General features: G+C 37.8%; 1 long non-coding RNA gene across 1 annotated transcript; it reads left to right on the top strand.

The window, feature by feature from the left end:
* Nucleotides 1-9,751: 9,751 nt before the first annotated feature.
* Nucleotides 9,752-10,750, top strand: LOC134218273 (uncharacterized). The gene is made up of 3 exons (XR_009981353.1): nucleotides 9,752-9,881; nucleotides 10,119-10,303; nucleotides 10,420-10,750. It is a non-coding gene; the product is annotated as an uncharacterized LOC134218273 (long non-coding RNA).

Below are 10,750 nucleotides of genomic sequence, written 5' to 3'. Positions count from 1 at the left end.
ATTTATGTTATATTTTGGTTTAGATATTTTCAGAAATTGGAAGTGATATTTTCCGTCTCATATCACTTTAATCCCTTAAAACTTTGTTTTATTTCATTTATTTCAAGCTCACACGCCATATTTTCAGCTTTACGAAAACGCAATTCATATTTATTTCACCATTTTCTGGTGTTACCCGTCCCGATTTTATTTTTCATTATGTAACGTACACACGCTCAAACACGTTGACCCAACATTGACTCCGTCCCCAAGAAAATGCTTCGGTTGCTGCTTTGTTTGATAGCTTGTGAAGTTTTTCGGACAACCATTGACAGTTTGTGGCTAGGTTGGAAAAAATTAAAGCGGTTTGAACTGCTTGACCGTTCCACTTTCCTCACTTCGCTTTGGACGCCTCAGCTTGTGTGTAACTCCATTGTAGTCAACAGATGAGTTCTCCAGCTCTTCTTTCGCCACGTAAACTAAATTTCTAAAATCTCCTATTCACTAAAATCATCGTCCGAGTGCCAACGAGGGGCTCTACGCAAAACCGTGCAAACGGTGCTGCATCGACAAGGCAGAACTTTCAACCCGATGTAGGTACCCGATAAAGGCACCACCAACGCTAGGTGGATTGATCTGGGTTTTTCTTATTCGATCTTTCTTCTTTCTTTTCTCTTCCTTCTGTCTTCTTCCTTGTTATTTCTTTCCTCTTCTTTCTCTCTTATTCCTTCTTCCTTGTTCCGTTTTTCTTCCTCACTCTGCCTTCTTTGTTCCTTCTTCCTTTTTCCTCCTTCTCAATTCCTTTATCCGTCTTTCTTCCTCCTATTTCCTTCTGCCTACTTTCTTCTTTCTTATTTATTTTTTATTCTTTGTTTTTATTTTTATTTTTTATACTTTTTTTTCCTGTTCGGGTGTGCCACTGCGACCAATTATTAGATCTATTGTAGCGGTACCCGTATTCTCAGTGTTTAAGTGCATGTCGAATTACTCCAGTGCTATTAAGAAGCAATGTAGTATCGGTTTCGATACAGTTGTTGTTTTGTTTTCTCAAGACCACCATGACAAGGTCCCGCTATTTAGACCCTTCATAGAGAGCAATCCCATTGAAGGCGCGCCCCTTATCAATAAGAAATCAATCCTTTCTTGAGAAAACAGAACAGTAATACTGTTTTTGGTCATGCATCGGAGCCCTAGCCACATCCTTGTCTTGCTTCTAGAATATCACCAGTGAAACTCTTAAAACCCGGGATTTAGCTCTGTCTACAAGACCATTTCAAGCAAGAGAATATGTTCAGTAATAAGAACTTCCGTGTGTTCCTCTCACTACCATTTTTCACCAGTTCATGGAGAGTTAGTACGTATTTAAACCCCTAACTCGATTTTTCCAACAGTCAGTTCAGCCTAGGACCGGGTACCGAGGTTTTTTAACTAATTGCTTGAAAAGTTGTTTCCGCTGCATACAGTTTAGCCTCAAACAAGAGGAACTCGAGTCTTTCAACTGTCTGCAAGGTAACATTAATTATGTTTTATTTCTGAGACTGCTCTTGGTAGCGGGGACTAAATACGATGAATCCTTAATTACCACAACTTATTGCCCTAGCTAGAAAAATAGATTAAGCTAGGGCTCTGTTTGGTAGATCTTACACCGCAACACACTACGTCAAAGTGATCTACCGTGTTACGGGAATTTTATACTTTACTCTTTGTTCTATACTCTCTAGGGGACCAGGGAGGGGGCATTATGAACACCCGGGGCAGATTGGAGACTCCCAATATTCTTGTCAATTCAATCATTTTTCTACTTTCCATGCAGCGAACTCTATAATCCTTTCACAAACAACTAATTTATAGCGTAGAAGTCATTGTTTTATCTTCTCAGCGCATAAATTTGACAAAAAAAGTTAGAATGATTAAAAATGATAAATTTCACCTTCCATAAAATAAGCTTTACTTTACCATAGAAGATAATTTCTTAATTATTGGTCATCCTATAGCAAAATTCTGTTATAATATATTATTTCAATTTCAATTTCAATTTATTTATCTATTTTGATCATTCATTTACAATTTGTTGCAATAAATTTTTGACCGAGATGGCGATGCCTGACATCAGTGATAATTTAACAGTAATACTTCTAAGAAGAATAGTTTTAACATTTTTAACATGAAGCTCGAGAAGGAAAAATGTTACTAGAAAAAAAACCTTCGTAATTACAATAGAAAATGGATAGTCTAAGGAAATGGGTGTTTAAAAAAAAATCTAATTATATATCACAGGTTCTAGTGCACCAAATGTTGGAGCAAGGGGTTTTCAGATGTTTCGCATCGAAGATGGAATTTGGGTAGAAGCCGTTGAAACCAGTCGTCGATTTTTCCAATACCTGCAAGTTCATGGAGGTCATATAATATATTATATGTTATGGTTCTATGACACTAACCCGGATGTCACCTTCTTTTGAAGCATCCGCTCAACCCAAGAAGGCATGAACAAAATCGGCAGTCATCGAGAGTCAGAATGTGTAAATAAGGGTTTGAAAAATAGTTCGAATACTTTTTGATTTTGATGCTGGAAGGATGTTTTGAGCTTGGAACACTCAACCCTAGAAGGCACGAACAAAATCGGCAGTCATCGAGAGTCAGAATGTGTAAATAGGGGTTTGAAAAATAGTTCGAATACTTTTTGATTTTGATGCTGGAAGTATGTTTTGAGCTTGGAACACTCAACCCTAGAAAGCATGAACAAAATCGGCAGTCATCGAGAGTCAGAATGTGTAAATAGGGGCCTGAAAAATATTTCGAATACTTTTTGATTTTGATGCTGGAAGGATGTTTTGAGCTTGGAACACTCAACCTAAGAAGGCATGAACAAAATCGGCAGTCATCGAGAGTCAGAATGTGTAAATAAGGGTTTGAAAAATAGTTCGAATACTTTTTGATTTTAATGCTGGAAGGATGTTTTGAGCTTGGAACACTCAACCCAAGAAGGCATGAACAAAATCGGCAGTCATCGAGAGTCAGAATGTGTAAATAGGGGCTTGAAAAATAGTTCGAATACTTTTTGATTTTGATGCTGGAAGGATGTTTTGAGCTTGGAACACTCAACCCAAGAAGGCATGAACAAAATCGGCAGTCATCGAGAGTCAGAATGTGTAAATAGGGGTTTGAAAAATAGTTCGAATACTTTTTGATTTTGATGCTGGAAGGATGTTTTGAGCTTGGAACACTCAACCCAAGAAGGCATGAACAAAATAGGCAGTCATCGACAGTCAGAATTTGTAAATAAGAGTTTGAAAAATAGTTCGAATACTTTTTGATTTTGATGCTGGAAGGATGTTTTGAGCTTGGAACACTCAACCCAAGAAGGCATGAACAAAATCGGCAGTCATCGAGAGTCAGAATGTGTAAATAGGGGTTTGAAAAATAGTTCGAATACTTTTTGATTTTGATGCTGGAAGGATGTTTTGAGCTTGGAACACTCAACCCAAGAAGGCATGAACAAAATCGGCAGTCATCGAGAGTCAGAATGTGTAAATAAGGGTTTGAAAAATAGTTCGAATTTTTTTTGATTTTGATGCTGGAAGGATGTTTTGAGCTTGGAACACTCAACCCAAGAAGGCACGAACAAAATCGGCAGTCATCGAGAGTCAGAATGTGTAAATAGGGATTTGAAAAATAGTTCGAATACTTTTGATTTTGATGCTGGAAGTATGTTTTGAGCTTGGAACACTCAACCCTAGAAGGCATGAACAAAATCGGCAGCCATCGAGAGTCAGAATGTAAATAGGGGCTTGAAAAATATTTCGAATACTTTTGATTTTGATGCTGGAAGGATGTTTTGAGCTTGGAACACTCAACCTAAGAAGGCATGAACAAAATCGGCAGTCATCGAGAGTCAGAATGTGTAAATAAGGGTTTGAAAAATAGTTCGAATACTTTTGATTTTAATGCTGGAAGGATGTTTTGAGCTTGGAACACTCAACCCAAGAAGGCATGAACAAAATCGGCAGTCATCGAGAGTCAGAATGTGTAAATAGGGGCTTGAAAAATAGTTCGAATACTTTTTGATTTTGATGCTGGAAGGATGTTTTGAGCTTGGAACACTCAACCCAAGAAGGCATGAACAAAATCGGCAGTCATCGAGAGTCAGAATGTGTAAATAGGGGTTTGAAAAATAGTTCGAATACTTTTTGATTTTGATGCTGGAAGGATGTTTTGAGCTTGGAACACTCAACCCAAGAAGGCATGAACAAAATAGGCAGTCATCGACAGTCAGAATTTGTAAATAAGAGTTTGAAAAATAGTTCGAATACTTTTTGATTTTGATGCTGGAAGGATGTTTTGAGCTTGGAACACTCAACCCAAGAAGGCATGAACAAAATCGGCAGTCATCGAGAGTCAGAATGTGTAAATAGGGGTTTGAAAAATAGTTCGAATACTTTTTGATTTTGATGCTGGAAGGATGTTTTGAGCTTGGAACACTCAACCCAAGAAGGCATGAACAAAATCGGCAGTCATCGAGAGTCAGAATGTGTAAATAAGGGTTTGAAAAATAGTTCGATTTTTTTTTGATTTTGATGCTGGAAGGATGTTTTGAGCTTGGAACACTCAACCCAAGAAGGCACGAACAAAATCGGCAGTCATCGAGAGTCAGAATGTGTAAATAGGGATTTGAAAAATAGTTCGAATACTTTTTGATTTTGATGCTGGAAGTATGTTTTGAGCTTGGAACACTCAACCCTAGAAGGCATGAACAAAATCGGCAGTCATCGAGAGTCAGAATGTGTAAATAGGGGCTTGAAAAATATTTCGAATACTTTTTGATTTTGATGCTGGAAGGATGTTTTGAGCTTGGAACACTCAACCTAAGAAGGCATGAACAAAATCGGCAGTCATCGAGAGTCAGAATGTGTAAATAAGGGTTTGAAAAATAGTTCGAATACTTTTTGATTTTAATGCTGGAAGGATGTTTTGAGCTTGGAACACTCAACCCAAGAAGGCATGAACAAAATCGGCAGTCATCGAGAGTCAGAATGTGTAAATAGGGGCTTGAAAAATAGTTCGAATACTTTTTGATTTTGATGCTGGAAGGATGTTTTGAGCTTGGAACACTCAACCCAAGAAGGCATGAACAAAATCGGCAGTCATCGAGAGTCAGAATGTAAATAGGGGTTTGAAAAATAGTTCGAATACTTTTTGATTTTGATGCTGGAAGGATGTTTTGAGCTTGGAACACTCAACCCAAGAAGGCATGAACAAAATCGGCAGTCATCGAGAGTCAGAATGTGTAAATAGGGGAATGAAAAATAGTTCGAATACTTTTTGATTTTGATGCTGGAAGGATGTTTTGAGCTTGGAACACTCAACCCAAGAAGGCATGAACAAAATAGGCAGTCATCGACAGTCAGAATTTGTAAATAAGAGTTTGAAAAATAGTTCGAATACTTTTTGATTTTGATGCTGGAAGGATGTTTTGAGCTTGGAACACTCAACCCAAGAAGGCATGAACAAAATCGGCAGTCATCGAGAGTCAGAATGTGTAAATAGGGGTTTGAAAAATAGTTCGAATACTTTTTGATTTTGATGCTGGAAGGATGTTTTGAGCTTGGAACACTCAACCCAAGAAGGCATGAACAAAATCGGCAGTCATCGAGAGTCAGAATGTGTAAATAGGGGAATGAAAAATAGTTCGAATACTTTTTGATTTTGATGCTGGAAGGATGTTTTGAGCTTGGAACACTCAACCCAAGAAGGCATGAACAAAATCGGCAGTCATCGAGAGTCAGAATGTGTAAATAGGGGTTTGAAAAATAGTTCGAATACTTTTTGATTTTGATGCTGGAAGGATGTTTTGAGCTTGGAACACTCAACCCAAGAAGGCATGAACAAAATAGGCAGTCATCGACAGTCAGAATTTGTAAATAAGAGTTTGAAAAATAGTTCGAATACTTTTTGATTTTGATGCTGGAAGGATGTTTTGAGCTTGGAACACTCAACCCAAGAAGGCATGAACAAAATCGGCAGTCATCGAGAGTCAGAATGTGTAAATAAGGGTTTGAAAATTGTTCGAATACTTTTAGATTTTGATGCTGGAAAGATGTTTTGAGCTTGGAACACTCAACCCAAGAAGGCATGAACAAAATCGACAGTCATCGAGAGTCAGAATGTGTAAATAGGGGTTTGAAAAATATTTCGAATTTTTTTTGATTTTGATGCTGGAAGGATGTTTTGAGCTTGGAACACTCAACCCAAGAAGGCACGAACAAAATCGGCAGTCATCGAGAGTCAGAATGTGTAAATAGGGATTTGAAAAATAGTTCGAATACTTTTTGATTTTGATGCTGGAAGTATGTTTTGAGCTTGGAACACTCAACCCTAGAAGGCATGAACAAAATCGGCAGCCATCGAGAGTCAGAATGTGTAAATAGGGGCTTGAAAAATATTTCGAATACTTTTTGATTTTGATGCTGGAAGGATGTTTTGAGCTTGGAACACTCAACCTAAGAAGGCATGAACAAAATCGGCAGTCATCGAGAGTCAGAATGTGTAAATAAGGGTTTGAAAAATAGTTCGAATACTTTTTGATTTTAATGCTGGAAGGATGTTTTGAGCTTGGAACACTCAACCCAAGAAGGCATGAACAAAATCGGCAGTCATCGAGAGTCAGAATGTGTAAATAGGGGCTTGAAAAATAGTTCGAATACTTTTTGATTTTGATGCTGGAAGGATGTTTTGAGCTTGGAACACTCAACCCAAGAAGGCATGAACAAAATCGGCAGTCATCGAGAGTCAGAATGTGTAAATAGGGGTTTGAAAAATAGTTCGAATACTTTTTGATTTTGATGCTGGAAGGATGTTTTGAGCTTGGAACACTCAACCCAAGAAGGCATGAACAAAATAGGCAGTCATCGACAGTCAGAATTTGTAAATAAGAGTTTGAAAAATAGTTCGAATACTTTTTGATTTTGATGCTGGAAGGATGTTTTGAGCTTGGAACACTCAACCCAAGAAGGCATGAACAAAATCGGCAGTCATCGAGAGTCAGAATGTGTAAATAGGGTCTTGCAAAATAGTTCGAATACTTTTTGATTTTGATACTGGAAGGATGTTTTGAGCTTGGAACACTCAACCCAAGAAGGCATGAACAAAATCGGCAGTCATCGAGAGTCAGAATGTGTAAATAAGGGTTTGAAAAATAGTTCGAATTTTTTTTGATTTTGATGCTGGAAGGATGTTTTGAGCTTGGAACACTCAACCCAAGAAGGCACGAACAAAATCGGCAGTCATCGAGAGTCAGAATGTGTAAATAGGGATTTGAAAAATAGTTCGAATACTTTTTGATTTTGATGCTGGAAGTATGTTTTGAGCTTGGAACACTCAACCCTAGAAGGCATGAACAAAATCGGCAGTCATCGAGAGTCAGAATGTGTAAATAGGGGCTTGAAAAATATTTCGAATACTTTTTGATTTTGATGCTGGAAGGATGTTTTGAGCTTGGAACACTCAACCTAAGAAGGCATGAACAAAATCGGCAGTCATCGAGAGTCAGAATGTGTAAATAAGGGTTTGAAAAATAGTTCGAATACTTTTTGATTTTAATGCTGGAAGGATGTTTTGAGCTTGGAACACTCAACCCAAGAAGGCATGAACAAAATCGGCAGTCATCGAGAGTCAGAATGTGTAAATAGGGGCTTGAAAAATAGTTCGAATACTTTTTGATTTTGATGCTGGAAGGATGTTTTGAGCTTGGAACACTCAACCCAAGAAGGCATGAACAAAATCGGCAGTCATCGAGAGTCAGAATGTGTAAATAGGGGTTTGAAAAATAGTTCGAATACTTTTTGATTTTGATGCTGGAAGGATGTTTTGAGCTTGGAACACTCAACCCAAGAAGGCATGAACAAAATCGGCAGTCATCGAGAGTCAGAATGTGTAAATAGGGGAATGAAAAATAGTTCGAATACTTTTTGATTTTGATGCTGGAAGGATGTTTTGAGCTTGGAACACTCAACCCAAGAAGGCATGAACAAAATAGGCAGTCATCGACAGTCAGAATTTGTAAATAAGAGTTTGAAAAATAGTTCGAATACTTTTTGATTTTGATGCTGGAAGGATGTTTTGAGCTTGGAACACTCAACCCAAGAAGGCATGAACAAAATCGGCAGTCATCGAGAGTCAGAATGTGTAAATAGGGGTTTGAAAAATAGTTCGAATACTTTTTGATTTTGATGCTGGAAGGATGTTTTGAGCTTGGAACACTCAACCCAAGAAGGCATGAACAAAATAGGCAGTCATCGACAGTCAGAATTTGTAAATAAGAGTTTGAAAAATAGTTCGAATACTTTTTGATTTTGATGCTGGAAGGATGTTTTGAGCTTGGAACACTCAACCCAAGAAGGCATGAACAAAATCGGCAGTCATCGAGAGTCAGAATGTGTAAATAGGGGTTTGAAAAATAGTTCGAATACTTTTTGATTTTGATGCTGGAAGGATGTTTTGAGCTTGGAACACTCAACCCAAGAAGGCATGAACAAAATCGGCAGTCATCGAGAGTCAGAATGTGTAAATAGGGGAATGAAAAATAGTTCGAATACTTTTTGATTTTGATGCTGGAAGGATGTTTTGAGCTTGGAACACTCAACCCAAGAAGGCATGAACAAAATAGGCAGTCATCGACAGTCAGAATTTGTAAATAAGGGTTTGAAAAATAGTTCGAATATGATTTTGATGCTGGAAGGATGTTTTGAGCTTGGAACACTCAACCCAAGAAGGCATGAACAAAATCGGCAGTCATCGAGAGTCAGAATGTGTAAATACGGGTTTGAAAAATAGTTCGAATACTTTTTGATTTTGACGCTGGAAGGATGTTTTGAGCTTGGAACACTCAACCCAAGAAGGCATGAACAAAATCGGCAGTCATCGAGAGTCAGAATGTGTAAATACGGGTTTGAAAAATAGTTCGAATACTTTTTGATTTTGATGCTGGAAGGATGTTTTGAACTTGGAACACTCAACCCAAGAAGGCATGAACAAAATCGGCAGTCATCGAGAGTCAGAATGTGTAAATACGGGTTTGAAAAATAGTTCGAATACTTTTTGATTTTGATGCTGGAAGGATGTTTTGAGCTTGGAACACTCAACCCAAGAAGGCATGAACAAAATCGGCAACTGATAGTCATAGAGTGTCAGAATGTATAAATATGGGTGTTAGAAAAACAAAAACAAAATCGGCAACTGATGGTCATGGTCTTGCATGAATGAATGCACCGAATGAACACAATGACGTTTGAGACGGGCGCTGTTTACTAAAAATGAACACTTGCATGAACTCGATGAATGAAAAAGTATTCATTCTTAGTAAACAGCGCACCGCTCAAACGTCAATGATGAACTTGGTGCATTGGACCATAGAGTGTCAGAATGTATAAATATGGGTGTTAGAAAAAGTTCATTATTTTCTGATTTTGATGCTGGAAGGATGTTTTGAACTTGGAAAACTCAACTCAAAAGTATATTAGTAGGGGAACGGTTCGCCATTTCATCTCATAGCTCTCTATTTCCGTCCCATCAAAAACAAAGCAATGGAAAGGAATTTGGTTTGTTTATTATTTTTGTGATTTTTTTCAGCAGTGAGCACGCATGTTGATAAATAGAAGCGACGAATTTGATGCCGTATTTCTTTGTTTAGCGATGAGATGAATATAAGTACAGTGAGATGAAGATCGGAACAGTTCCCCTATATATAGTATGTAGTATAGAGCAAAAATGTATGCAGCTCATTTCGAAAGTTGGTCTGAATAGATGGAATTAAGTATTCTTATTTGAGCGTGTATGCAGAGTGAATACGAATCAAGTCAGTTTTGAAACGGTTGCGCTGAAGGACGGACGTAAAGTCACGACAAAAGGTATTTACGATCCAACTCCCTACATTCTTTAATGGCGGTAAGCTCCAACGAGGATAATACGCCAATCTCGTATTATCCTCGATTTCGCTAAGCACCAAGCGGTATAATACGCGATTTTAATCTCGGATTTGAACTTAATACACCGATTTTGCCGTATTAAGTTAATCCGAGATTTTCTTGGAGTGGCTGCATGCTTGATTTTTTGATGATACGCACACAAGTTAACCCTCTTGTCAGATCTGTCTTGTCAGATTCGAATAAATATATTTTCACTGCGAAGAGACGGAAGAGACCGAAACCCCCAAAACAAAAACAAGTGGCAAGCTGCAACGACAAAAAGGAAAATTTTCTGGAGATTTTCCTACAGTTAGTTTTTCCAGTTTTCCACGTTTCATCAGCATCGATTCGGCCCTACAATAGTGGTAAGCTAAAGAATGTTATATATGCATTATTCCCGCTGAGGAAAAGTGTGATTCAGATGCTTTTGAAGCATTTTCATATTCATTTTGATTTACCCTTTTTTCTTTATCTTTAACAGGCAAGGATTCATATCAAAGAACTAAAACAAAACATGGTAAAGATCTTTCGGAATCTCGGAAGGGGAGTTCGATCTTTGATGGGCGGGAGGGTCGTGGCCAACCAATCAACCCAAAGATAGTAAAAATCTAAAATCCAGGACAGCCGTTGGACGAGTTTGAGGATATATCCGTTACTGCAAAATATAAATAATTGTGAATGAGATTTTCTAAAGGAACCCAGAACTGACCGCAGTGCAAGGATAGTGCATGTATTGTGAATAATGGATGAAAGGACACAATTTATGTTTATTGATCAGTACAGATTTTAAATAAACTTATATTTACATGAGA

Source organism: Armigeres subalbatus, chromosome 1, assembly GCF_024139115.2.
Source record: "Armigeres subalbatus isolate Guangzhou_Male chromosome 1, GZ_Asu_2, whole genome shotgun sequence".
Classification (NCBI taxonomy): domain Eukaryota; kingdom Metazoa; phylum Arthropoda; class Insecta; order Diptera; family Culicidae; genus Armigeres; species Armigeres subalbatus.
Note: the sequence above shows the minus strand (reverse complement) of the source record. Positions and strands in the feature narration are given on the sequence as shown.